Source organism: Coturnix japonica, chromosome 3 (genome assembly GCF_054131305.1).
Source record: "Coturnix japonica strain WE chromosome 3, WE-NBRP24, whole genome shotgun sequence".
Taxonomy (NCBI): domain Eukaryota; kingdom Metazoa; phylum Chordata; class Aves; order Galliformes; family Phasianidae; genus Coturnix; species Coturnix japonica.
In genome coordinates, this window is record NC_140665.1 from 19,025,309 (window position 1) to 19,052,690 (window position 27,382).

The 27,382-nt window shown below is 39.0% G+C and overlaps 1 protein-coding gene and 1 pseudogene across 2 annotated transcripts in view; one reads left to right on the plus strand and one right to left on the minus strand.

Moving 5' to 3' along the window:
* LOC107311089 (spermatogenesis-associated protein 7-like) overlaps positions 1–27,382 on the minus strand; it is a 50,580-nt pseudogene that overhangs the window by 22,429 nt on the left and 769 nt on the right. The window contains exons 2-4 of the transcript XR_014944547.1: positions 11,591–11,739; positions 8,241–8,333; positions 5,146–5,193 (exon numbers count right to left, since the gene is read on the minus strand). The product of XR_014944547.1 is annotated as a spermatogenesis-associated protein 7-like (transcript). The remainder of the gene's footprint in view (positions 1–5,145; positions 5,194–8,240; positions 8,334–11,590; positions 11,740–27,382) is intronic.
* The window catches only part of KCNK2 (potassium two pore domain channel subfamily K member 2), a 120,641-nt gene continuing 119,392 nt past the window's right edge, over positions 26,134–27,382 (plus strand). The window contains exon 1 of the mRNA XM_085542930.1: positions 26,134–26,565. The gene's annotated coding sequence lies outside the window, so the exon portion shown is untranslated. The remainder of the gene's footprint in view (positions 26,566–27,382) is intronic.

A 27,382-nucleotide genomic window follows, 5' to 3' on the forward strand; every position in this document is an offset into this window, starting at 1 on the left:
ATGGGGTCCAAAATAACAATGCTCATGATATTGCAACCAACTGAGGATCATGCCAGGCCAACCACAACAGTGACAGATATTCCTTAACTGCCTTCTATGAGATAAGTCAGAAGTTCAGCCCCTTCAATTACACACACAGCTACTGGGAACTTCTTGCATCCCTCAAGAAAAGCCTACATCCCGCCCTCCCTTTTCTTCTCTGATGTGCCAGTATGCCCAAGCATGAAGCATGGGGAATAAACAGGAAGAATCAGAGATGTATGCGTGGTCACAGGGCCATGATCTCACTGTGATCATGTAGACATGGGATAGCTTACATAACTGGATGGCTGCGTTCTTTTTAGGAAAGACAGATCATCAAGTGGTGTTGCTCTTTATGTGAGAGAACAACTAGAATGTATCAAGCTTTGCCTAGGGGGAAGTGATGAACGAATGGAGAGCTTATTGGTGAGAATTAAGGGGCAGACTAATATGGGTGACATTGTCATGGGTGTTTACTACAGGCACCCACAAATGCCTGTGATCAGGAGGAAGAAGTTCATAAGGCCTTCCACAGACAGATGAAAGTAGCTTTGTGATCACAGGCATTAGTTCTCATGGAGAGAGGGAACTTCAACTACCCTGTTATTTGCTGGAAGAGCAACACTGGCAGACATACACAGTCCATGATGTTCCTGCAGTATGTGAATGATAACCTGATACAGATGGTGGTGGTGGAGGAGCCTATGAGAAGAGATGTGCTGCTGGACCTTCTTCTTATCAGTAAGGAAGGTACTAGAGTTAGTCTTGTTCAACATCCTTATCAGTGGCTTGGATGAAGGGATGGGGTGCACCCTCAGCAAGTTAGCTGATGGTGCAAAGGTGGGAGGAGTGCTCACACACAATATGTTTGTATTACTATTCAGAGAGATCTGGGCAGATTGGATGTTTTTATGTGTCAGCACAGTTTAGGGGCTGACCTGTAAGAAAGAAGGCCTAGGTGCCCCGCTGGTCAGCAGACAGGCCATAGAATCGTAGAATCACAAGGTTGGAAAGAACCTACAAGATCACCTAGTCCAACCGTCTTCCCATTACTGTAGCTACAGCAAACCACTAAACCATATCTTGTAGTTCTTCATCCAGATACCTCTTAAACACTGCCAGGGATGGCAACTCCACCACCTCCCTGGGCAGCCATTCCTGACCACTCACTGAGTGAAAAAGTCCCTTCTTATGTCTAGTCTAAACTTCTTATGGTATAATCAGTAGGTGTACAGAGGTTAGACTTATACAGATGTTTGGTTAAGTAGGATTACTGCAACAGAAAGATAATTAATAAATGAAACTGCTCACCAGTGTGGAAGGCTCACAGTAAAACTCCACAAGGAGCAATCTCTAGAGAGAGATTGTTCCTCATTGGCAGTCAGCCCTTAAATGGGGTCTAGGAGAGATGCAGCCAGGCTCCAGTCCTTCTGGTAGCACAGCTGAATTGCCTTCACCTGTGCTCTTATGGCTGACTCAGTGCTTGCCTCAGGTGGTCAATTGGAGGTTCAGGCCATGATCAGCAGTTCCTGTACACCGTGAAGTAGCAGTGTGCTGATGTGGCCAAGCAGGAGTGCATTAAAAAGAGTGTGGTCAATCAGTTAGGGGAGGTGATGGAGCCCTTCTACTCTGCCCTGGTGAAGCCACATCTGGAGTACTGTGCCAGTTCTGAACTCCTTGGTTGGAATGGGAGAGTAGAAAGAGATTTAGAACTAGATGTGCTGGCCCAGTGTGCTTCCCTGGAATGGTGGACTGAGACTGTGATGGAGCCACAGAAATGAGATTTAGCTGGGGTTTTTAAAAATGCAGGGCTTGCCAACTAATTATTTGGGTTGCTCATCTTCTTGCATAAAGTGTGGGTTACATTTATGGATTCCCCCACTTAGGGCTGGTTTTGATCAATTTTTCACAAGTGCTAAGTTTTTCCCAGTTTCCTACCGGTTCATCTGGGACACTTTCATGTGCATATCAGCCAAGATTTCTGCTTCTCTACTGAGCGGATCTGCCTCAGGAGATCTGACTTAAACATCACAATACCATAGAATATTGTTTGGGAGAGAACACTGGAACCTACAGGCCATGGAAACACTGCCTCATGCTTCCAGGCTTCCAAGAAATGTAATTCAGCTGTAGCTCTTAATCCCTAATAACTGAAGAATTTGGAGGACTTTCTGAGTGCAAAAGATGAATTTGACTCTCAAACTCAATGTACGAATAAGTATTTTTTCTTTTTTCCTTCACTGGTATAAAAACAAGGCTTCATAATGGATTTTTTTTTTCTTTTTTTCTTTTTTTCTACCCAGAACTTTCACATTTCCTTTGGAATGGAAATTCTTCTTTTTGATTACTAAGACACTGTTTGAAACCTGGCCTCTGGTGGTTTCTGCAGCATAACTTAAGCTCTTTCTGGTAAATGTGGCTTCTACTGAGAATAAAAATGTAAACGTTCTCCTAGTCAGACATATTCAGTGCTGGGGTGGTCATGGAATTACTGTTTTCACAGTAGTATCATAAGTCATACTACTCTCACAAACGTAAGAAAGCCAGCATTTCTAATGCTTTATATACCAAATGTAAAGTCATGAGAAGAATTTCTCATGTGAAATTAATCAATGATGCTCTTACCAACTGCGACATTAGTACCTTCATGAGATCCAAAGCAGCAGAAGGTTCAATGAACCACTAAATTGGAGCTCATACCACTCTTAAATACTAGAATTGAAAATCCAAGATACACCTGAAGGCATTCAAGAGGAAGCCCTACACATTGCACATTTCCAGTTCACCCATGCAGTTCTTAACCTACAGAACAACAGTACAGGCAGCTTGAGAAATGGATCATTTTCATACTGCCAAAAAGTGTTTTACTTAAAATATTTACATTTTATTTAGTCTTTTATCTGCAGTGTATTTATTTCTAAAATGAAACAAAGCACTATACACAGTATTTTGTTCAGTCTTTTCAGGATTAATCTCTGCAGGTGTTTGAGGCTTTGTCTTTGTTTTAACAGGTCTATGTACATCTGCACTATTACCAAGTGACCTGGGTTATCTTCTTGCAGCTGACCGGAGAACTAAGTGCTTGCTGTGCAACATAGATTGTATATTTGGAAAACAAGTCTATATCTACACGAGTGTATGGATTGAGAACAGGTAAGATACTATATCTCATCAGAACGTGTGTTTGTCAAAACTACTGTGCATTCTGATAAACTTCAAGGTCTTAAAAGGTCGTAAACAGCAACTAGTAATAACAAAAGTAGAAATGCTGTGAGAGGGAATTCTACATGAAAAGAAGAAAATGCGCAATCTTCAACTAAGCAGAAAATTACTTTTGTCCTCATGTTATTTTAGCAGGCTGGCAAAACAGCCTTCATTTATTTTGTGTCTTTTAATATGCAAATGATAAACAGAAGCCTATATTTGTGGACACAAAGTCATTTTATACTGCACAAATGATTGCACATTAACCCCATTACTAGTGGCTGTACCTCCATTGTGCTCCTATTCTGTTTAACACTTCAGAAGATATAAATTCTTATCTATTCACTGTGACTTCTAAATTTCGGGTTTTTCAGGGACAAAATTTCTTTAGCCAAGATGGCTATTTCTGGAGCTAACTTATCCTTTTGTGAAGATAAATGTTAAATGACAAAAGTGAGTCGACTTTCCTTAGCAGAGTACTGCTATATAAAGGATACAAATGATGCTGAATCCTCACTTCCTCATGTTATGGCTTCGATGTGCAAGAGCCTTGTACTCATGCGAGCTTTTAAATTAACAGAAACCACAGACAACAGTACATTTCTGATTATCTGTATAAGTGAAACAATAAGTAGCTATTATAAGGAACATAAATAATGTCCTCTTTATCTTCTCCAATAAATGAGTTTCGGTGCCTTGTGCACCTCTGTGAGAGGATCACCTCCTTTTAAAATGTTAAAATCAGTCAAAAATACTAAGTTTAAAATGCTTATGTGAAAGCCAGTACTGAGGAAAAGCTAATGTGATATCAAACATGAAGTTTTAAAAAGCAAGCAAAAAAAAAAAATAAAAAATTATCATTATGTGATATGATTCTGGACTTATTCTCTTGCTTTTCTTCACTAAGGATCTTTTATGACCCATTTTTTTTCTGAATCTTTAAAGGGAAGAGCTGTCTTTTCCTTCTTGGATGACGTGTATCTTGCTTAAACAATTGCATCTAAGTGTTGTCTTTGAGCTATCTTTGCTTTCAACTGCATTACATGTGTTATACCCCAGTAAGAGTGATAACCTACTGCAGATCTCTGAAAATTGATATCCACTGTGCATGCATTCTTAAAAAGCAGCTACTTTCACTTTTCTTGCTTTAAAGATTTGATTTTAAATTGTGGGTTTTCTGTGCAGAAATGTTGCATGGTCCCATATATATAATTTTTCATCAAAGAAACAGGATAGGCCTTAAAACCGGGTGAATGAAGAAATCTGAACACATTCCATAGTGAGCTCTCTGTTTTCAGGGAAAGGGATGAATGTATTGCTTTTCTACCATCTTTCCTTCCTCCCAAAAATGAAGGCTATCAGAGACTCTGCCTAAATGTTGGGTACTGCAGGTTTCAGCCAAGAGGTGGCGTTAAGATGCAATGCAACGTTGTCTTAACTATAAAACTTTTATTTCTCAAAACCTGTTTTAACGATGGTATGCCTCATGCCGAGAGGTACACAAAGCAGTTAAGGAAATAGAAAATACACTGTATGAGAGCAAAGGAGTTCAACAGGACAGTGGTTTGAACTGAGACTGGAAAACTAAAATGACATGCCTTAAGCAACCACATGTAATGTACACCAAAGATTCTTACACTTTGCAAATTAGAATGCAAGCATGCAAACATGAACCAACATCTGGATACAGCTACTATTTTAGATATTAGGTGAGATACTTAGATACTTGAGGGGCTGGAACTAGATGATCTTTAAGGTTCCTTCCAACAACAAGAACATATGATTCTGATGTTTATTATTATCTTAACTGTACTTGGAATGATGCATTTTTAAGGCATGCCTTCTCATCATAAAAAAGACAAGTATTTACAAACCAAACAAATGAAACCAGACCTATTTTGAAAACCAAACTATACTCACATTTAACACTGGAATGCAAACTCTTTGGTGCAGATGAATCAACAGCAGCTGTATTAACAAAAGAAGGTTCAGACCATTGAAACACTAATATTCCAAATAATCTTACAAAAAAGGGATATAGATGAAACTGGTGATATAAAGGTGCTGAATTCCTCATGGAAATGTGGTACTGGTATGCATGTTAGCAGGTCTGCAAGTCATCACATCCTATTTTTTCCCTAGTCATTTATACTGTTTTCTTCCTGTTTTCTGCAATTATCTTGCCCAACAGTGAGCTTTCAAAACCTGGCATAGCTGAAATATAATCAAATCAGTTGAGTTACACTATATTAAACCAACTGAGGGTTTGACTCCTTGTCTTCATCTGAATTGAATGAAAGGGCCTCAGAAGTGCTGTTTCTGATTCAGTATTAAACCTGTGTCTGAATTTTGTGGCTGTAGCCCATGTTTACTTTGGTTCAGAAATAAGAATCAGTGCAGCAATGTTCTTGCTGTTCTTAATGTTCTTTTTAGTTTACAAATGCAAAAAAAGCTGTGTACATCTTGATTCAACATCAGTTGTTAGCCATAAAGAAATTCAGGAATAAGCAGTATGGCTGCTATCAGTCATCAGAAACTACCAAGTGATGGTATAACAAGGAGATTCAGGTTATTCCTAGACCAAAGGGCATCAGTTATTGATCATTTGTGTATCAGTCAAAGATATCTGATTATGTGATTACAGAGCCATTTTTGTACACTGTATTTTTTGTTATTTGGTCATTTGATTTTTCTTTGCAAGTGGTGAGATCAAGTGACTTTCAAGGAACAAAGCCATGTCACTGTACTGGTGCATACTCTTTAGTAAGTCATGTGTCCGTACAGGAGATGGTATGAATACAAATGAAACTGTATGTCTCATTGCCTATACCTAGAGATAACTGCAGTGTCTGGAGAAAAACTATTTTTGACTGTGGAGAAAGAAGTAATCACTCAGGAGTGCAATACTCCAGTTGCCATTTGAAGGACACTGACTCTGTTTTTGTCCAAAACACTTCAGTGATTACTGCTACTTGTCACAGCAAATCAGAACTTGCACAAGCGCTCCAAACAGTGTTTCAGACATGCAGGACTAGCTACTGAATGGAATGAGGCCGAATAGACTGTATTCAAAAAGCAGATCTACTTTGGGAAAAAAAATAAAAATAAGTGAGTATTTAAATGGGTACTAGAGAAGGCCTTTACGCAGCCCTAAATTTTGCAGGGGCATGAAACCCTGTCATCTGCTACACAGATATGGAACAAGTAACAACTCAGCGCTTCAGTGCATCAAGGTATGTACAGACCTTGATCTCCTTGCAGAATTACAGTTCTTAATATCTATGAAAGTTCAACTTCTGCAAAGAGAACCTGACTGGAACAATGAAGCATTGTAACAAGGAAAATTTTTTTTTTTAATATATATTAGATGTTCCTGCTCTAGCTAAAAAATAAAATAAAATAAAATAAAATAAAATGAAATAAAATGAAATAAAATAAAATAAAATAAAATAATAAAATAAAGCTAACTTTTGAGAACTATAATTTCAGATGGTGAAACATAAGAATTGGAAATTTTAGCCACTACAAATTTTGATTGGCATCTACGTTGAGAAGACCTTACCAGCTTAACTGGACTGTGCTAGAGACGTGCAAGACTGACCTGCAAAAAAACTCCCCCAAAACAACCAAAACCAAAAACAAAAAAAAAGAAACCACAAATCCAACTGAAATCTGTTTTGGAACAAAGCACTTGGCTTCTTTTATGCCAAGAATATCTTCTGTGTATTTTCTTTTGAGCTTGAAGAACGTAATAGACAAAACAACTGAAAAAACATCTTTGAGTTCTTTCCTTCTTCTATTTTTCAATCTTCACTCTTGTTTTAGGCTACATCAGTTGAGAATGAAACAAATTTCAATTATACATGACAATCTTTGCTTTTCTTAATTTTTATTTTTATTTATCTTGATTCTTCTTTATGTTTATGAGAAATGCACCGGGATTTGAGTTCTGCATTCCTTAGAGTTCACTGTTTCTGTGATGTTAGCCAAACAAGAGTAAAAGTCACTGAAGAACAAGAGCATGCAGCAGCAAACCAACCTCCAAACCATGATATGAGTGGTAAGGTCACAAACTGTACCAAGGTGAAGGTACTGCAACTTCTAAACGTTGATTCTGATACAGTGATAAAATAGTTGACTGGATTTGTGCTACTTAGTCTAAATTGCTGAAAATGACTAGTCTCTTGGCAGAAATAGTAGCAGCAGCAGTCTGATCTAATGTTCCACAGCTATACGTTTCTGCAAAGCTCACTGTGTGTTTTTAAGTGAATTGTTCAGTTGAAATGGCTGGGAGTCCAAAGACTGAAGTCTTGCAGTAACCTAACTACAGATACAACCTCTCACTTTAATTGTTTCCATCTGCACTTGAAGCACCGGGAACTTTACACAGTTCCAGACAACCAAGAGAGGACATTTTTTGCATTCCAAGTTCTACTTAAAGCTTGAAGCTATTTTCAGAAGAGAGGATGTCTGAAAAGCTCTCTCAATTATGAATGTAAGCTAGTTTTTCAGGACCAATGCTTTAGCTTTCTAAACCTCTAAAGCTATAACCTCTGTTATTCTTCCATGGGGGGTCTCTCAATCAACTACCTGCTTGAGATCTCATTTTATCTTTCCCATTATTTCAACTGACATATACATCTAAAGAGAAGCCATTATTAATATACACAGAGAGAATTAAATAATTTTCCCCTCTTTTTCCTGCTGAAATTAACTTTCCATTTTATAAATGGTTTGACTCTGTATACTTCACACCTCTCAATAGCTGGGATTGCTTCTCCTAAAGCAAGGTGACAGTCCAATCAAGTGGTCTACATATCTCCTCTTTTACAGCATGCTCTGATGTTTCAACTTTAAATTCTGTTACACTTCTTGAATTAATGAAGGTGAGAGTGAACAAAGAAAGGGGAAGAAACTCATCAGGCAGTAAAAAGTAAAGGGCAATCAATATACCCTATAATGTGATTTCATCTTTCAACTGCATGGATGGCATCATCACTGAAGAGTGAACATACCTTTGGCATCCATCAGTTTCCTGTAATGAGCAGCCATGTGATCTTGAATGATGTACTGATTGGAGAGCTTGCAGGAAGATCCAGGAGAAAAAACTGCAAAAGCAGAAGTTTTAGTTCATCTGATGGGGCAAGAAACGTCTTTTAAATTGTTTTTAAGCTTTAATAGCTTTAAAAATATTTTATCACCTTTTGATTGGAACAAGATCAAGTCAATATTCTTTAATTCCTTTCAGGAAGGAAGGGTAACACAAAATATAACATAAAAAAATAAAAGCGGTGATTTTTGCTGAGAGTTTGGAATTCAATTTTTCCAACCTAGGTTTGCCTACTTTCTTGCTGTGTTCCATTTACTTGCCTAAATCACTTTCCTACCAAGCGAGACAGCACTACAAACAGTTTTTCACAGCCAGTGAGTTTGGCTGCCTTCAATTTATTGTGTCATCTTTTGGACAAGCATCAGAACCTAGAGCAGGACCGGACACCTAACACCTTATGTGTGCTTTATTTAGTAATGTACTCTGACAAGGGACTGGGATGGAGCCCAGCTTTCAGTAGCCTGTTCAGCTGCACCCTCACATCACACCACAACCAGGCACAGAAAGGTGATGCTACTTTCACCCCAGAAGCTTCTGTTCAGATTGTTCATCGACCATGTGCATGCAGCCTGAATGCTTATACCATGACACATGCGGTGCCATGACACAAAGAGAAACAGTGACTCCATGTTTGCTATGAACAATGGGCAACTTGGTGGAAAATGATGACCAAATCACATTTATATCTTTGTTCCAATGGAATTCAGCATGATTAATACAAGTATTGCAATGGGATTTGATATTCAAAGCAGAAAAATATAAAGCTCACAATATTTCCAACTAGGGGCATGATAATGCTATCAGACTAAAGAAATCAAATTGTTAAAGTAAGTAATGTTCTGTTTCAAAGCTTTTATGTGCTTGATAGCAATAGTTCTTCACTTTCCAATACTTCAAAAGCATAATTTGTACATGAATTCTACCAAAGGTGCTGCAGCCTCCTGCTGGCAAAAGCATCTGGAACAAACTCCTCAGTAATAACCAGAAACATTTCTAGCTGGTGTGAAGCGAGACAGCTCTGCTGAGCTCAAGAAATGCCAATATCCTAAATCATAGAAATGAGAGGCTCTTGCCACTAAGGAAAAGAAAGTAATATTTTGGGAAACATCCCAAATAATTCCCTGATTGGCAGTGACAGCCTGGATTCAATATCTGCAGTGAAAAAGACAGCATGACAGAAGAACTGTGTGGTGATCCAAACAATATCCAAGGATTAAAAAGGGATGGAAAATCCATTTATAAAAGAACATTCTTCTCAAAATAAATTACAGCTCCAAATTTAAGATGCTGAAGATGTACAAGGCACTAGTAGTTTAATCTAATTTTTTGTCTTTCATATAATCTAACTCTATCTTGGGTCCAGACAATTACTAGCATTGTGCAAGAAGTGGTATTGTGGTTATTCCTATGTAAGAAAAAAAGAAAAGCAAGTTCTTTTATTTGCCAGAGACATTCTGTTGATCTTTGGCAAATCACTTTGTCTTCTTGTGTCTCAATTTCTCCTATGAAAAGAGGACATAAAAAGCACATCTGTATCTCGGAGGACATGTTTTAAGGATAAGCACAATAAAATTTGTTCTCATCAAAATACCCCTAACCTCCTAGAAATGGTGCTTTTATATGAGCTCACTGGAAAATTCAAACTTGTAAACAGATTCTTTTTCTTTTGTTTTCTTTTACATCTTTGAATAACTTTAATTTGAGGGAAATGTTAAATAGAATCGCTCCAAGAATTTTAGTAACCTTTTATGAGGCTGTGCTGATGTCTGCATGAGGAAAATACGTCAAGCCTATGTTTGAACAGAATCAAATTTCCGTATTTACTGTTGCGAATGATGGAACTGATCCACATGCAACCATTAGCAAGCTGCTATATCCAAGCTTTCAGGAGTTTCAACTTCTCCCTTTAACTGAGCACTACTGTATCTGAAAGACATTTGCATCTTGCTTCTCCATGAGGAAAGATTTCCAGGAATCACAAGTCTAAGAATGAGATACAAAGAACAGTGATAAGTCTCTCAACACTGACTCTTTTTATTTCCTACTTTTTAATGACTTCCCTAGTAATTTATTGTAGTCCTGAATATGTAGTTGTATGATGACTAATTGACTTAGGTTGTACTGATTGAACTGCAACAGATTACTTCTGCAAATCATGTCTGGAGAATATATCATGTCCAGAGGTATAATGTCATACCATAAATCCACTTGTAGCAGTATTAAAGTTTGACTGATACACAATGACAGTGATAAAACATGTCCCTTCTATGTAGCTGAAAATCAAAAAATGCTTTTGAAAAACTCAAGAGGTGACTTTGCTTCTCACCAGTCTGCTGTCTGGAAGCATCTACATTTTGATTTTTATTGGAGAAAAAACATGTTCTCAAGAACATGTACTTTATGTCTTTTCTCTTCATTAAGGAATGAACTGTTTCATTCCTTAAAAGGCTAATGTAACTGCAGCGCTGTTATGCTACAAGTCTCATTAGCTGGGGACTAAGTTGCATGCAAGTAAAATAAAAAAAGAAAAACAGTGATAATTAAAGCCACACCTTAAAAACCTTGGAAAAGTTTTGAAAATACTAAATTCTAAGTGAAGCATTTCTTTTAGACATCTCTGCATCATTTTGCTTTTGTAAACTGACAGAAGTATCCTGTAGCATTGCAAGGGAAGAGCTGTCCAGTACCAAAAGACATAGTTTCACTGTTGTGGTCCTGCGTTTGTTTGTATCTGCCTCCTGCCTGATTCTGTATTTAGAGCCTAAATGTGGAGGGGAGGGGGATTGCCTCGTTGCTGTGTTTATTTGAGAAACTGATATGACACTGCAGAAGTGGAGGCAAAAGATGGTGCCTCAAATTCAGCACCCTCTAGGTTTATGATGGCGTGGCTCTGTCTGCAGCTGGGCTTTATCAAGGGAGAGACAAAGGACAAAAATAGGGGTGAGCAGTGTGCCAGCATCTAGATAAGATCTGAAATCATATGGATCTTGACAGGGTACAGCAGAACACCACTTCTGAGAAGCGTCAGGCAGCTGGACAACTTTCTAGTGAGTCTTGGCAAAGACCCTGAACACAAAAGTTGCTCACCTGAATGCAGATGATGGGACTTTTGTCACAACAAGTGTTGGAAGCACTTTTCTTCCAACACAGTTGGTTCTATAATAAGATTTTATCTTTAAAAATCTCATTATTCCAAACTCTTATTCCAAAATTGCAGCAGTTAGACACCTTTCAAACAACAAATTGAATACTCACGGCTACTTTTGAGACTCAAGTGTCCTCTGAAATGCTCCATCATCGAGTATGTAGGCACTATGATAACCTTGGATTCTTGATAGGAAAGGACAGTGTATTGGTTACATCTGAAGTAAGCAGTTAGAAGTATGATCATCTACTGGCAGACCCTGTGGGAATTACAGAAGAGTCACCTTGTGGACAGAATTCTTTGCTACAGCTAAGGCAGGTACAAAGTGGCTGGAACATTTGAGTTGACTTTCCCTGCCAGATTAATTTTGTTTTAATTCCTATCAAGTAGTATGACCTTCTTGACCAGATATGCTGAGTAAATATTCTCTGTTACAACAGCATCTACATGGCAATTTTCTGCAGGCCACAAAAATGAACCATGGCATTGCACAAATGTCACATATTTTGCAATAAGAAACATTGTCTTTCCTAAACATAAATCTGAGCAAAAGAAGGAGCAGATCAGGATGCTACTGTGCTGCTTGTGCCCGAGGGAAAAAGCGGAGACAAAAGCACAACGTAAAAAGTTTTTCTGAAGATACACTACAAAATAGTATAGGGTAACACAGCACAAAAGTGGCACCTAGAAAAGTCAGACCCAAGACAGCAAAGCACACAAGCCCCCCCTCCCACACCCTCCAAACACACACACAGCAAATAAAGGGCAAGCTGGAAGTACACAAATTACTCACTCACTGAATCCCATCAGTTTTATGAAAGTATGTCCCAATGCTGGCAGATGAACTCATCTCAGTTGAATTATAGTGTAAATTTAATGTATGCCTTGAGAAATGATGGGGCCAAACCTCTGTTTCAAAAGTCCCTTAGATTCACAGGAGCCAGACAGTCACAGGTTCATAGGAAATCCAGCTTTCAGTACCAAAAGCAATCCCTAACTCCGACTGAAATCAAGGGAAATCCAGTACCTTAATTTTCAAGTCTGATCACAGCGACTAAACTTAAGTCCTCATATTTAACTTTATCTTAGTGAAATGATTTAGGATTTGTCTATGTGCAGAAGTTCTAGTAATGATTTTAATTATAATTATCCAGTAAAATTTTAATTACAGTTGAAATAGATGTTCTCCGATTTAAAAACTTATTTTTGTTTAGTTTCAACCTGTTTCTTGTTAACCTGAAATAAGGCAGCCACTAATGCAACATGCAGGCACAATCTCCTCCAGATATATTCAGATGCTTTAAGTCTATGCTCCTTCAGCAGATGAGCCAGCTGGCAAAGAACTCCACAGAGTTGCCTACCAGTGGAAGTAGCTGAATGGAGAACCTGCATTTGCCTGATTTGTGAGCTGTAAAGGAAACATCTCCTTAGAGATGATCCCAAATGTCAAAGGACAGGCTAGAGGCCATCAGAACAAGAAAAATCAATGCATTTCTTCCTTTGGTCTCAAGACAGCATTGTAATTTGAGGGAGGGACTAGGAACATCTCACTCCTAAATAAGGGTACCTTCACTTATGCTCTCACCTACACATTTCAGTGTCAACTCTCAGCTCAGCTCACCATTGGAAGCTCAGTTTTTGGCAAAATCCATTGTCTGGAATAACCTTCTTCAAGAGATACAGATGCAGGTGGCCATGAGTATCATTAACTGTGCTCCCATAGAAGAATCTGTGAGCCAGCCTTTTTTTTTTGGGGGGGGGATCAAATTCTGTCACCTTAGATCACTGGCTTAAAATAAACATTGTATGAAATAAATGGGGGTTATCTGAGTAAATGTTATTGCTTTTCCTCTGTGCTCATATTTCTAATTGTCATGTGTCCCTAAGTTAATAGAATCATCAAAAGGTCAGCACTCTTTTTTTTTTAATCTTTTGAAAACATCCATCTATAGTCACAACAGGATATGGGCAAAGGAAGTTACCTCTCTCAAATCCAAGGGAACAGATCAAAACATCTGAAACTTAAAAAAAAAGAAAAAAAAAAGAAAAGATACATTTCTTCAGCATTTTAATTTAATTTTTAAAACCAGTGAACTTAATCATACCTTCACACGTACTGGCTTGAGAATTAAGCAAATTAGTTTAGTTTAATCTCGCTGTAAATTACTCAAAATGATTTCAGTTCTTTAATTTCTTTTGAAATGTGATTTATCTCTTCTAAACCTTTGCTTCTAAGCTCTTTTTCTTTTCATGTCAGACATCTGTGAAAGGCATGGCAGATAGAAGGACAACCATAAGGTACTTTAGAACAAAGGGAAATTTAATATCTGCTCGTGTCCAGTCCTACCATCTTTGCCTAACAATTTCTTCACTACCATTTCAGTGGGAAACTGCTCTGAGTGAACACTAATATAAAAGATATATAATATATATATCTTTATATATATATATATATATATATATATATCTTTATATATATATAACACTAATATAAGATAAAAAATGGAACATCAGTATATCAGAAATTTAACTGCTTGGCCCAAATAGATTTGATTAGTATAGATACACTATTTGTAATGTGGTGTAACCGACCAATTGTTAGGACAGAACACAAGAGGGGCAGACTTTTAAGCATTTAGTCAACTTTGTGTACATTTACAAAAGGTAATGCACCAAGTAGTGTTGCTGCTGCTGTTTGGATTCTGGTGACTTCCTCTGGTTCTGCTCACTGTCCCAGGCTTTGCAGAAATAGTCACTCATACCCAGTGAGTTTACAGCTAAAATTTGTAAACTAGATGAACAGCAGGTGGGGGAGAAAAAAAAAGAAAGTATTATCTTAATTTTATAGGCTGAAAAAGAATAATTCATTTTCTCATTGTAACAAGATGAAGAGATTTACTAGCAGAAAAATGAAACCCAATTTCCTGAGTACCATGTCAATGCCTAAACCTCAGGACTTCTATTTTCATTTTTATCTAAATATCTAATTTACAGTATTTTATTTCTCATGAGAAGAAACACTTCAATTTCGGAAGCTGTAACCATTTTTTACTTATGGATACCTAAAAGCTTCCAGTAATGGTGCATTTCCATGTAGAAGACCTAACAGAAAAGAAATGATTTTGTCAAGAGAGACTCTCAAAAACCAATGATACAGATGGATTCCTATTGCATTCCAGTTATTACGGCCTATTGTGGTGATCCAGTACCAAACACAGAGCCAGAGCCTAACCAAGGTGATACCATCTGCAATATACCAGTTAACTTCTAGATCAGACTACATCCTTTTTCATGGTAAAGAATCTGACAGTGGAACAATGGAGGTGTCTGATGCACGCTACTAAATCTGAAAGGTAGACCCTTCAAGGCAGTAGTTTGACAATGCCCCTTAACACAAGCTTGTTGACTTTATACACAAACAATAAAACAATACTTCAGTACTATTGCTAAAATAATTCATTAACTATACATGTTCTATTAATTTTGTCTTTTCTTAGTATGGAAAAAACTAATGAATATAGACTTTGGAAGAATGATTATTTTTGTCAACCTTTTCATTTCAGCTGTAGCAATTGGAGAGCACAGAGATTCTGCCTTATTTTTGCCTATGCTCAAGCACAGTAACAGAAGTTGCTGTATTTGGGGATCATTTCTGAAAGGAAGGTTTCCTAAATCTGCCATAATGTATGCTTATCTCTGTTAGATCTGTGTAAGTCACACTAGGGAATCTGTTATGAATACTCAGTAGTTAGCCATCCATTTGTAGATGAAGCCCAAATCTTTACAGTCTTTAGGTAAGAGAACAAGTCCCAGATCTATCAAAGGCTCATTTTTTATTTAATGATGTGTTTCTTGTCAGTGCAGTCTCTTCAGTTTCTTTGTATTGCCTGTGTTTATGTAATACTTGAACCTGTCTCCCTACCCAAACACTGTAGCAGTACCTTATATCTGTGCCAAATGGCTTTAATTTTATTGGACTGTAATAAAACGATTCAATCAGTATGGAGGATATTTTGCTATACCACATCAGTGTGCAATTCTTTATCAGAAGACACAGACTGTAAAAAGAAAGAAAAAATAGATGTTTTTCACAGCAGACATATAGATACTAAAATGCTACACTGGGAATTGTTTCTGTTGCATATAAAACACAGCAAACGTAAAAGGGTAACAGAAAAAGCACCGTATGCAAGTTACAGAAAAGACAGACACTTCTTTAAATCCTAGCTAGTAATAATGCACAGGTACAACATGACATTGCCAGTGGCATTCACTGAAGATGTAAGAGGGACTCTTTTTGAATATCTGAATGATGTGCAATGAAACAGATTAAAGTATCTGGCAAAGGAGTTATTACTGTGAAAAAATAATTCCTGGCAGACAATGGGTTTTAATTCTATGGCTTTGTACATGCCTCTTGTAAGCTACTGAGCTGCATCAGATCTTACGTTTGCAGGGCTTTGTGTGTTGCAAAATTTGGTTGTTTCTGAGCAGCTGGACTGCTTGGTGGGAAGAGCTGCTTCCATGATGTAGTGGGGCAAGGAGCAGCTGCACTGTGAGCCAGACTGGGCTGCATGCAGCCAGTAGGTTGGACATGCCTGGACTCTAGTCTCTTTTACTAACTCACTACTGATAGACTATCCTGTTTCATATACTCATATGTAAAGATTTATCAGTAAATACTACAGTATGGTTAACGATTAGTCACACATGAGGCTATTCCCATTGATGGTGATGTGGAAAGTTTAGTATAGCTTTCAAACAGAGACAGATCTGATAAAGCATATTTAACATGGGAATTTATGTTTGAAAATGTTTCCAGGTGTTTCCTATTGATAGAGTATGTTTGGGTGAAACAGAACAGACCTTTATCTATAGGAATACAACACTAAAATGTTTGAGATACTTACACTATATTTAGTGCTCAGAACTGATTATTTGATACATGTTATTTCAGAGAATAAAATCATAGAATGGCTTAGGTTGGAAGGAACCTTAAAGCCTATGCAGGCCCAATGCCCTGCCAAGGGGAGGGCAGCCTCCCTTTGCAGGGCCCCATCCAACTTGGCTTTGAGCACCTGCAGGGCTGGGACAACAGTTTCTCTGGGCAGCTGTGCCAGGGCCTCACTACATTCATCATGAAGACTTTCTTTTTTATATCTAGCCTAAATCTATTCTCTTTCAGTTCAAAGCTGTTATCCTGTGTTCTGTTAAAGCACTCCCAGTCAAAGATCCCCTCCTCATCTTTCCTGTAGGCTCCCTTTAGGTACTAGGAAGACCACAGTGAGGTTCCACCATATGTCTTGCCTCTGTAGGAGACTATGTCAACTCCAACACTTGCCATTTGCCTGCTTGGTGAAAATAGCATTCTCTCTATCTCAGGAACTTGATAGCTACATCTCACATTTTGCCTCCCAGTAGAGCAGCAGGAAACTAAACTTTTGAGAGCTTAGGAGCTGGACACACTGAGTCCTGAACCCCTGGGAAACCCTGCTCTGGATTTGTCTGGACTTACTCTGGAATAGATAGATTAAAAATGTAAAAGACCTGGGAAAAGACTGGGGAACCTAAAAGACAAAGCTTCCAAATTTGATGTATTAAAAAAAATAGAAGGCACTATTCTGATGATTTCAAACCCTTTTTCCCACCTCATTTACTACAGCACAGGAGTTCTAATATGCATTCAAATATCATTTATTTCTTAATTTTGGACCTTCCTGTGGAACTTGATGACCTTTGCCAAAACCTATCATACTTGTACTGCATGAAGACATGAACATTTTCACTTTGTGGTATTTACTCATCTGATATCTTAAGCCATACATTTAGCTATTAAGAACTTGTGGAAAATTAGGCAGCTGTTGCAAGTACATAAGTGACACCCTACAGAGCTGCTGTGAAGATAAACATGTGCCCAGGCCACACTCCCACTGATTGGGGTGATCCAATTTTGGCAATGTGCTCTTAGCTCTGAAGTCTCTTCATGGAGCAAGGAGACTTCTTTTCAAATGCTTTTGCAGTCACTGGGTGATATTCACTTGTAGCTACAAAAGAAAAAAACCCCACACACACCACACAGAGAAGCAAGGAGAGACAGATGAAAGGAAGAAAGAACAGGGCAGCTCTTTATCAAATCCCTTTGATGTAAGAGGGAGATGTTATAGTTTAGGTACCTGTAGAGGCAGAAAAATAAGAACAGAAGACAATAAGAAAACTAAGTATGTGGAAAAATTAACTGTAGTGGCTAATCCTGATCTGTATTCTCCATCTCTTTTCATTAACAGAACAGAACATGGTTTAACTAGCAATGTATTTTAGAAGGCTGCCTATATAACAGCTCAGCTATTTTCACTCGTGTATGCATGTCCTTTCTGGGCAGCTACAGATGTATAAATTAGTTCTTCTCATCCAGGACAAACTTGTATTTTCCTAGTGAAACTTTAAAGAATCTTAAGTGAACAGAAAGAGCACCATAATTGTATCTGTCCTTTTATCCAAATTAAATAGTTGAGGGTTGCTCGGATAATGATTAGACTATATTCATGCCCTGCAGGACGGACAATCACCCTCAATGGGTTTTTCTGTGTAATATGGGCTGCTGATCATCTGAAAATTCCTGCCCTTAGTGCAGTACCCAAATGAGAGAACTTCTTACCAATGGGGAGTCTGTTCATTAATATATAAACCCTAGTTGAGTGAAGAAGAACAAATGGCTTGATTGCCTAGGAAAGTAACCGAGCTACCTCTCAAGAGCGCAGCCATGCTGTGGTAGCTCAGTGGATTTCAGTGGGCAATGATCAAGCAGTTCTTTCGACAAAGGCAGGAACCCTATTATGACTTTCAAAAATAAGCATATTGTAAATGAAGCACTTCAGATCTCATTTATCAACAAGAAATATGGCCCCATCCCAGGCAAGTAAAAGCAAGATATAAATAAATCCGTGTTGTCTCTTCTGATGGATACAAACCTGCTGCTGGCACATTATTCAAATTATTTTAGACTCATTAGAAAAATCAAGACTTAAAATCACTTCTACCCCCATGGCCCTTCCAAAATTCTTTTTCTTCTCAGTGGGGAGAAGGCTGACTTTGGCAGGATGAATATAGTGTGGCTTCTCCCTCTTCCCAGTGTCCAAGAATTGCTGTGGACATGCCCTATGGAAGTATTCCTTTCTCTGTTGACAAGTCTCTGGCAGCATCCAGATAAAGATATGCATCCCACTCAGCCAGGATGCTCAGCCCCTTCTGTGAGGAAACATATGCTTTCCCCCTATTCCTTGGAAAGAAGCTAGAGTGCTGTGGCAGTGGAAATTTCCTTGAGCTTCAAATTTCTATGAAGGGTACTGCTGTTTTGGCTCTGCAGAAATGCTCTATCTACCAGCCTGGGAATGACTTCAAGAATATGTTTATAACTAGTGCATAACATAGAGCATCGAAGACTATGTTGTGTACCTTCTCTCTTCCCAACTGTCTTGTCTAGTTAAACTAGCAGTTTAAAGTTTCTCAGGTCAATAGCTGTCTTTTTCTAGACAGGCATATCATAGGCATAGATAGGTGCCTCACTGTATGGGAAACTGGTAATCACAGCCTGAACCTCTGATTAATCAGCTGAGGCATGTGTTGGGTCAGCTGTGGGAGCACAGGTGAGAGTAATTTAGCTGTGCTCCTGGAAGGGGTGGAGCTTGACTCTAGCTCCTCTAGACCTCATTTAAGGGCTGACCACCACTAAGGCAGCATTTGTTGTAGATTGCTCCTTGGTGGAGATTGCCTCAGTGGTTCCCGGCAGGCTGAAGGCTTCCATATGGGTGAGTTTTTCCTGTAAATAATCTTTTGGATATTTGCTTCCATCTTTTCATTATTGTCACTGTACACTCGCACAATGAGCCTCAATCTCTAAGATTCAAGCAACAATCAGTAAGTCACACGAAATAACTGAAGTATAAATAAGCACTGAAACATGAGAGGGTTTTGTTAGAAAACCTTGAGGTTTATGTGTCAATCACAATGGTTAGCCAAAGATTAAAGGCCATTTTCCACCAAAGGGCTGAGAAAGGAAAAATGGAGGGATAGTATAAGGGCAAAGCGTTGCACTCTTGCCCTGTTCTTATAGTTTCCCAGACATCTACTTACGGCCAGTGTTGCAGACATATTTAACTAGATTTACTTCTTGTCATATGCAGGGCAGAAATACAAAATATTTCCCTATTTTAGATACTTTTGTTTCAGTAGCTACAAAATATGAAAAAAAATATATATATATATGTTTGGACTTGGTATCTTTTGTCTGTGTAGCTGGGCTGATAACTAATCTACCATGCTTTGAGCCAGGAAAAGCTGCAGAATGCATGAGGGCTGCTGACCTCCACCCAGAAGCAATGCAAGCTCTACCAGAGTTTCATGTTTTATTTACCAGTTGAGCTCTTGTCTACAGAGGCTGAAACTGTAAATACTGCCAAGAGGAAAAAAAAAATAAAAAAAAAAGCACTCACAATTAACAGTATTTCATACAGCAATATTCTTGCTGTTAATGTTATCCATGTGTCTAGCTGCCAGAGAATGACAGGTTACATCTGAACTGTATTTATTTAAAAATAATAATGTACTTTAAATAAGAAATAAAATCATGAAAAAGAGTACAGAAAAGTATATTCAACCTCTCTCTTCCCCCCTAATTTTAGATACTTTCTCTTCTATTCAATTGGTTTCCCTCTGCTTATGCACACACTTCTACATCTAAGGTGATGTGACAGTGATGCAAGAAATTTCAAAGCCTTTTTCTCCCATCTCGTGAGGAATTACTATTTCCCTTTTTTCTGTCAGGTGTAATGGATTGACCACTGAATGTGCATTCAGTACAGTTGCTAGAACTAGAATATTACATGAATGAACTACATGAAGATGATAATAATTTCATTCAATTAAATTATTGTACCATTTATTATTATTCCATTATTACTGCTCTCCATTTTTAAATTCACGGGAGTGTAAATCACCACTGATCAGCCATGTGGTAGGTCAAAGGTGCTCATCTTGAGCATAAGATCTTCACAAGGAACTACGGTTCACATTTGAAACCTGCTGGCTCACAGCAGTTAGCTACGAGTTTCAGCAGTTCACAAAGTTAACACAGCCTCTTTCTTGTAGCAGCTGCAGCAGACAGAAATAACAGATTAATGGTTGAAGGGGAGGAGAAAAATCTGAGAACGTTTCTTTATGTCTCTTCAGAGGCACGCTGTGTACTGGTGGCGCTGCCAGGAAGCTCCCTTCAGTACCTTCGGCACCAGTGGGGAGTAATGCATGTCAGGTGTCAGAGCAAACTCAAGTTTGGATGCAAATATGGCTAATTCTACACTGTAACAAGTGATAAGGGAGGGTGAAACAGTGGATGCTAACAAATTGGAAATTCCTCCAGAGCAGGCAAACTGCTCTTGGTGGCCAAAAGCCAATAAGCAGCTCTGCTACATCTAGTCACAAAGCCTCTAACATAAGGACAGTGGGAACAGCAATGCATCTGTTCCTACATGCCAAAGAACCCACAGGAGGAGGTAGGAAGCATAACTGAGGTAGTAAAGACAGAGCCAGTATAAATAACTAGTTCAGAAGCTGAGCATTCTGTGACTTCTTCTGACATACATCAAAGAAATGTTTGCTGTTTGTATCACAACTGCAGTCCATCTAGTTCTGCTTTCTGCCACCAGGATCCAGCCTTTCAGGTACCTGAGAAAGACTTTTGAAAGAAATATAGATGTATGTTAATTTATTCTTGTTCTCATATTAGGTTCTTTTTCTTCTAAAATTCAGAAGTTACCTTTGGAATAAAGAAAAATCCTTCTTATTTTTCACAATGAATTACTAGAATTCAGTCTAGTTGATACGTATTAATATAGTTGATACATACTTTGTACCTTCTATAAACATTAGAAAGATGAGAAACAAGATGTCAGTCTTATCAATAGTTTGTAGTATCAGTGATTATTTCAGTAGCTCCCATGAATTCGTTTAAATGTTACATTAACACTTGCAGATTTTCCTCATGTTTTTCTTTTTGGCTGTGTGCATTAACACTTCAACTAATAAGGCCAAATCAACAACTTCCAGATTTTAAATTAAATAAAGGTAGTCACTGTAGCAGAAATGCTGTCATGGCCTGAAGCACTGATTTAGCACCTGGTGAGAAGGCAGGGCCAACCCAGGGGAGCTCAGGTGCAAGCAATGTACCTGAGTGATTGCACCTGTGGAGTCAGGATCCACCCCTTCCTAGATCTCACTTAAGGGTTGGCAGTGGAGGTAAAGGTATCTTAGGGCAGGAAAAAACTCATCCAAGACTGAGACTGGTAAGTCCTTGTGAGAGGATGATTCTAAGTTGGGTAGTTAGTGATTGTTTTGTGTGTTATAAATTTGAGTAACAGGTGAAACTGTAAGGTGATAATAATGATATAATGGTTCCTTCTCAAGTGACAGGCATAAAAACTTTCTGTAGGAATTCACCTCATACATAGAAAGGGGACAACCAGTCATAAGGAGCTGCAAGAGAGTTAAGAGTTCTCATTATTTTCACGGACCAGGATGCTAGTGTTAGCCAGGTCTTTGTGACTTTATTTGCCTATTGTGCTTTTCAGAAAAAGTCTTAGGTCTTCATGTTCCTGGACAAGCAACAGCTCTTTTGCTAATGAGTTTGTTCCCCTAACCTCAAGTATGTAACCATTTTGTTTATTTAGAGGGCAATCTTTATTTTGTTAGAATGTCTCAATATTTTTCAAGGTAATTAGTCAAGAAATCATCAGGAAACCTCTCTGTGTATTTCTTTTTCTCCCCAAATTCATTAAGAAAGATGGGGGAAAATGATGTTTTCCATTTGTATCCCTGACAAAATTCCTTGGGGGGGGGGGGGAGGGGGAAGGATAAGTAAACTAATTAACACATTTAAAATGTCTAACATGGAAATACACTTAATGATGTGACTGAGAATCAAAACTAATGTTGCTTGTTCAAACTCCCCCTGAAGTCCTTAATGATTTTGTTACTGACTTTAACAAGGTCACAGTTTGATCCTCTGTGAGCTCATGGTTGTTTCCAGGCACTAAGTATGAAAGAACATGAGGGTAGGTACACGTGTATTTGTGACAGCAGATGGGCCACACCTCTGTTCTTTGTTCAGAAGCTACGTATTCAGCTAGATTCTTCAGATTCCACCAGGGCTGGGTGGAAAGAAGGCTTTGACAACTGATAACTTTATAAAATGAACCCTCCAAAATGTGCACCGGACCATTGCAATCAAAACTTCTATTTTCTGGAAATAGCTATTTTCTACTTGCAGTACAAAAAAGTGCACTTGATTATAATGAATCTCACCATAGTGGGACTGCAAATGATCAGATGCACGAGCATTTGCTGTAGGCTATTATCTTCATCACGTATACTCAGATTCTTTTTTCTCCTCAGAAACAAAATGGTCTACAGTGAAGTAGGAAAGCTCACTATTTTTTTTTCTTTTCATTTGCTTTTCCTTCTTTTAGTCTAATGACACAAGCCACGTGTTAGATCAGAAACCAAGCAGAGCGTGCTCTAGGACAAAACAACACTGTTAGAAATTACAGCACTGTTCAAACTACCAGGCTTTACAGGCACATGATTTCTTTTTCTTTTTTTTCTTCACTGAGTAAGCAAAAGCATTCCTGTTACAAGGAGAAATTAGTTATCAGAGCGAGATCATACAGCGTAGTAGGGGAGCCCTGCTGTTACTTGCTGAAATAACGTCAGAACTGAAAGGAGGAGGTATTAAATGTAATTCCCTGCTGGTTGCTCTCTTAAGACACAGGCAGCTCTCAACTGGAGTCCTGCTAGTTGCAATCAAAGTTTGCCCTGAGAGACCTTTTCCACCATAAAGCAGCTGCAGCAGCAAACCATAAAGCTCTTAGTAAATTTAGACACAATCCTGGAAGTCTTTGCAAGGGAGGACCCTGAGCTCCATTACTTCTGAATAGGGCTATATAGTATATAAGCACGGTCAGAAGGTACAGGGAGGTGTTTCTGCTGCGCTTCCCTGCTCTGGTGAGACCTCACTGGGGGAACTGCCTCCAGATGTGGGGTTCTCAGTACGGGAGAGACATGGACCTGATGGAGCTCATCCAGAGGAGGGCCAGAGAAATGATCTGAGAGGCAGAAAACCTCTCCTACAGGTGGAGAGCTGGGGCTGTTTGGCTTGGAGAGGAAAAACTGTGGGGAGACCTGATAGTGGCCTTTCAATATCTAAGGGGGGTCTGTAAGAGTGAAGGGAACAGATGCTTTAGCAGGGTCTATTGTGTTAGCACAAGGGGAAATGGTTTCAAACTAAAAGAGGGGAGATTTAGATTGGATGTAAGGAAGTTTTTTGTGTTTTTTTTGTCTTTTGTTTTGCTGCTGTTGTTTTTACAACCAGAGCAGTGAGCCACTGGCACAAGTTGCCCAGAGGTGGTGGATTCCCCATCCAGGGAGATGCTCAAGATCAAGCTGGTTGGTGCTCTGAGCAGCCTGACCTTCTGTAAGCGTCCCTGTTCATTGAAGCACAGTTGAACTAGGATGGCCTTTCAGTTCAGTTCACTTTCAGGGATGATTAAGTGATTCTATGGCTCTAATTTTTACTTCACAGCATTGCAGGCTGGCTGAGGTTGGCAGGGACCTTCGGGGGAGGGGGTGGGGGGGTCCATCTGGCCCAACCCCTGCTCACCCAGCAATGTGCAGGGCCACATCCAGGCAGCTTCCAAAGACGTCTGTCCTCCTTGCAACCTTGCAACCTCCCCTCCAGGTGCAATTGACTCCAGCTCTCTTTTCCCCTCTTATCAGACCTCCCTCCCGTGTACAGGCTCTAGCTGCGGGTTGTATTTTACCTCGTGGGTGGTGGGAGCCTGCTGAGGCCCCCTGCACTACCCTGGCTCCTGCAACACCAACGGGGCTCTGCCTGGTAATGGCAGCCTCCCAGGGGGAAGCCCTGCGGGCATGGCTGCCCCCCTTCCCTTTGGGGCTCCTGGTGAATACGCTCTCCCCCTTGCAGCGTTTATAGGGCATTTTTGAAAGCTCTTTCAGCAGCTTCTATTTATAGCTCGCCTGAGTTAATTTTAGCTCACAGCCGGCTCTCTGCAGCGGTAAAGGTTGTCAGGGTACGTGGGGGGAGCCAGAAAGCTGCTCACCCTCCCCAAGCACATCTCGGAATAAGGGCTGTGAGCGCTTTCAGAAGGATGCTGAGGGATGAAGGAGCGATAAAACGTGTCAGCCCATCAGATTAAATATTTAGATCTGCTGAGGCTGCTGACAAACACCGTGCTCCTGCAGACAAGCCTCTGTGAATGATGTGGTGGGGAAGCCTGGATGGAACAGAGAGGTGATGTTCACTCAGGAAACGGGCAACAGAATGCATCCTGGGTGATATTTCTCTTGGAAGGTGCTATAAAAAAATTGTAAGATTTAGGAAGCAGTAATACTCCCTGCATTTTCAGTGCTAAGGATATGATTGGTAAGGAGCCAGTAGGAAAGCAAATTTCTGTGCTGTAGGAATAGAATTATAGCAGGGGAGTTGGGCTCGATGATCTCCAGAGATTACTTCCAACACTTACAGTTTGGTGATTCTGTGAACAGCTGAAGCATGTGTGTCAGTCATAAAAGTGCTCAATATCTGATCTTTAACATCTTAGAAACAGGCATTAGGAAGAGCAGCTTTTTTTTTTTTTTTCTATTGAGAATGTGTGCACACCCTGAAGCATGTCCTCCCTGTCCTTGGGTAACTGAATTCACGTTGTGCTTAAAGGGAGCTGCATGTGTGTAATGAACCAGTGTACAGCCCAGGGTATGGGCACTGCATCCCCAATTCTGTTAACGTGCATTAAGTGACCAGTGGATGAACTTGGTTTTGTGTTAGCACTACTCTGATATTATCTGCGTTTCTTTAAATGTGTGGTTATTCAGATCTGCTTTTTGGATGATGTTATCTCTGAAAGAAATCATTGACAAGTTGTGTCACAGCTGTTTTGTAAATGAGGAACTCAAGGTGGAAGAATTGCAGGCCACAGTAGCAGGTGGGAAGGTCCAAATTCCATGGGCATATTGATATCATTCCATACTGATTACTGATGTTTCCTAGGTACATGTAAAGGGTTCTAAACATCAGTAGAATGCTGTGGAAAATAGTGTAAGCCGCAGAAGATATGTTACAGCAATGTCTTGTTATATGTTTTACATAGAGTGATACTTCTGTTCCAAAGTCATCCTAGAGACATCCCCCTCTGAAAGCTGTCTTAAGTCAAAGTGGCATGTCAGGCAAGAGTGTATATAGAATAAAGCAACAGCTGTACAGGAGAGGGCTTAAACCACGTTTTAGAAATTTGTTTAATATTTCCAGCAACTTAAATATATGTGCCCAGGTGGTAAGTGGAAGAGAAACTTTATCTCCCTAACAGACTTCAGATGAAATCAGGCAACTAAACATTTTATCTGCTAGCTTTGTGTCTTCTAGCAGATAATAACAGGTGACAAATGCTTTGAAGGGTGGGTAAGCTATGTTTTAAATCTCACTGAGGCAGTAAATTTGCATACAAATAACTGACTAGTCCTTTAATTATCTCATAGTTCTCTTGATGATGGTGAAGAGTTATAGCTCATATTCCCTCAGTTATGTTGGTGCAGCAAGAATAGCAAGTAACTTTAAAAAGAAAGAAAGAAAAAAAAAAGTGTTTTTGTTACTGAAGTCAGCACTTGCATCTCTGAATTCACACCAGGAACAGATGTGATAAGTAAGAAGACACCGTTTATATGCGCTCATTGTTTGGGATTGAACTGTGCTTAAGAGAAAGTTGCATAGATTGTAAGACTGTGATGAAGAAAAGCTCTTTTTAATATGCTGATTCTTTCAGAATCAGGACGAGGCTTTTATGGCTTTTAAACAGCCATTTTTTTCCTATCAGTCATTGTTTTGATAGAAGAGATGGAAAAATGAAGTGAGAAACTCATGAAGAAGATATAGAACTGTTCTGAAGAGCTTCCTTTACAAATGCTCCTCTTGGGATCTGGTCTGTCACATAGACTTGAAATCGGAATCATCCTTCTCTGTGAACAGGTAAGTTCTGATGCTTTTATTGCCTTTTAATCTAATGGACAGGTTTCTAGCTTGTATTTAAATTAACTTATGCTGGCACTCTTGTAAGTGAAAAAAAGGTTTATTGAAAGCAGAGTGTTAAGGTAATCTAGAAGGCTAAAGAATAAGCAAGAGATAAAGAATACTTAAGAGAAAATTGCTGCTTATTCTCTTACAGACAGGAAAAAAATAGTGTTTTTTCATTCCTTTGCTTTCCTTATACTTAGCTGCTGGTACGCTGCTGGATGTGATAGAATTTTGCTTAGATTCCTAATCTTTTTCGACACTCTAGCAAGATTTTTCTGATGACTCTGTTCTGTAGGAAGAAGGCAATTACAGTTTTGGTGTCAGTGCAGAATTTAATTTGATATGCATTTGAGCAATATTAGTTTCATACCTGAAGGGAAAGTGACTATGTGTTCAAAGTGATTTGATTGATGTTATACTAAGTGCTTGGTTTCACTATTGTAGCTCTGCACTAAGCGAGGGAACTACACTTTGATTCATATGTTGGTGTAAAAACTTTTGAACTTAGTCTTGGTTATTGTGGTATTCCAGTTATGTTGTTTTCACTTTTTCTGATCAAGCTCAATCAGGAGGAAGCAAAAGTATGGTTCTGTAGCCTTTACTGAAGTGAGTAGTAGAACAGAGTTTGAGGCAGCTTCTATTGCTTTAGGGAGCAGAGTGAGGGGCAGTTATCTGGTTCTTAGAGATTTAGCTATTTAGTAAAATACAGAGTTCTATAAAAATTCAGTATTGGATTTTTTCATGAGGCAGAACAACTAAACAAACAATTGAA